Here is a 2,329-nt window from a genome sequence, read left to right on the forward strand (position 1 = left end):
CTCCCTCGGTGAGTAGACGTGCTCTCCCTGAGCTGGCAGGTAGACGTGCTCTCCATGGCGAGGGGGGACTTAGTGCACTGAGCCGTGCGGCAGGAGGTAGACGTGCTCCCCGCGGCCGGGCGGGCACTTAGCGCGCGGAGGCTGGAACCGCGGGGTAGACGTGGTCCCCGGGACGAGGGCCGCCTGGTATCGCCCGCCCGGCCCCCAACCCCCCCCCCCCCCCCCCCCCAACCCCCCCCCCCCCCCCGCGGCGGCGTAAATGAAGAGAGGCAGTCGGCATGAAACCTTCTTTTATTAAGTGTTGTTTTCATCGAGCGTCTTTCATTAAAGGTTGTGTTCTGAAGCAGTCTTTTCTTCAACAGCGCTGTTCTCCGGGGAGAAGGTCTGCCGGCATCTCTAGAAATCTCCCCCCGCTCCTGACCGCCTCCCCCCCCGCCCCCGCTGCCGGTTTGCGCGGAGCCCCCCCTTCCCGCCGTTGCCTCTTGCCGCTACCCCCGCCCCCCCCCCGCTGCCGGTTTGCGCGGAGCCCCCCCTTCCCGCCGTTGCCTCTTGCCGCTACCCCCGCCCCCCCCCCGCTGCCGGTTTGCGCGGAGCCCCCCCTTCCCGCCGTTGCCTCTTGCCGCTACCCCCCGCCCCCACCCGCTGCCGGTTTGCGCGGAGCCCCCCCTTCCCGCCGTTGCCTCTTGCCGCTACCCCCGCCCCCCCCCCCGCTGCCGGTTTGCGCGGAGCCCCCCCTTCCCGCCGTTGCCTCTTGCCGCTACCCCCGCCCCCCCCCCGCTGCCGGTTTGCGCGGAGCCCCCCCTTCCCGCCGTTGCCTCTTGCCGTTACCCCCGCCCCCCCCCGCTGCCGGTTTGCGCGGAGCCCCCCCGCCTGCCGTTGCCTCTTGCCGCGGCCACCACCGCCCCCCCCACACCCCCCGGCCCCCGTTACCGGTTTGCGCGGAGCCCCCCCTCCCGACGTTGCCTCTTGCCGCTGCTGCCACCCCCAGCTCCCCACACCCCCCGGCTCCCGTTAGCGGTTTGCGCGGAGCCCCCCCTTCCCGCCGTTGCCTCTTGCCGCTACCCCCGCCCCCCCCCCCCGCTGCCGGTTTGCGCGGAGCCCCCCCGCCTGCCGTTGCCTCTTGCCGCGGCCACCACCGCCCCCCCCACACCCCCCGGCCCCCGTTACCGGTTTGCGCGGAGCCCCCCCTCCCGACGTTGCCTCTTGCCGCTGCTGCCACCCCCAGCTCCCCACACCCCCCGGCTCCCGTTACCGCTTTGCACGGAGCCCCCCCGCCCGCCGTTATCTCTTGCCGCTGCCGCGACCCATCTCCCCCCGCCCCGCCGCCGCTAACTGCCCCCCGAAGCCGCTAGCAGCTGGGCACCCCCCGCCAAAGCCGCCGCGGCTTCCCCTTCCCACATTGTCCCCTGGAGGGGGGATCGCGACGCGGGCTGCCGCTTCCCTCCCGGGCTGCCCGGCTGCTCTCTAACCCCTGCGACCGAGGCGGCGCTGTTAGGGCGGCCGTGCCGGTGCCCCTTGCCGCAGCTAGCCTCTCGCCGCTGCCCCTCCCGTCCGTCGTCCCCCGTCCCCAAAAACTTGCTGCTCTCCACGCTGGAGCCTGCACGGGGGAGGTTGCGCTCCGCTCCTCCGGCCCTAAAGCCGCCCTCGCCCGCCCCCCGGCTTGCCGCTTGGCTGGGCTGCCCGCCCGCCCGCTAATCCCCCCAACGCCCCCACCCCAAAAACACCCCAGCCCTACCGCATGCCGCTCCCCCTCTCCCCGCTCTCGCTGACCGCTGCCACCCCCCCCCCACCCCTCCCCCCCGAAACAAACCCCCCAGCCCTACCGCATGCCGCTCCCCCTCTCTCCCTAGCCTGCCCCCCCCGCCGTCGCTTGCTGCTGCCGCCGCCGCCGCCGCCGCCGCCGCCGCCGCCGCCGCCGCCGCCGCCGCCGGGACCCGCCTCGGTCTGGTGGCGCGCGCTCGGAGATCCCCGGCTACCCGTCCGTCCGTCCCTCCCTCCCTCCCGCCCCGCCCCGGGGGAGGGCCCGGGGCAGCGCGGGCAGGCGGGGAGCAAAAAAAGGCGCGGGCGCCAAAAAACGTCGGGGTCCCGGGGTGGCGGAGGGGGGCGGCGGCGGGGGCGGCGGCGGGTACACGGCGCCGGGTCCAGGGCGCCGGGTCCAGCCCGTCCCGGGGCGGGGACAGGTGGTGTCGTCCGTCCCCGCCCCCGTAACCTGCTCTGAAGCATCCGCTTCCCGCCGCGGTTCGCCCTCCACGCCCCCGCCGCACACGCAGCTGCCGCTTCCCGCCGCCTCTGCCCCCCGCCCCGGGATCAACCACCCGCCGGGTCCAGC

The sequence above is a fragment of the Melanerpes formicivorus genome, unplaced genomic scaffold (assembly GCF_026170545.1).
Source record: "Melanerpes formicivorus ecotype bairdi unplaced genomic scaffold, bMelFor1.0.p_v2 SCAF_180, whole genome shotgun sequence".
Taxonomy (NCBI): domain Eukaryota; kingdom Metazoa; phylum Chordata; class Aves; order Piciformes; family Picidae; genus Melanerpes; species Melanerpes formicivorus.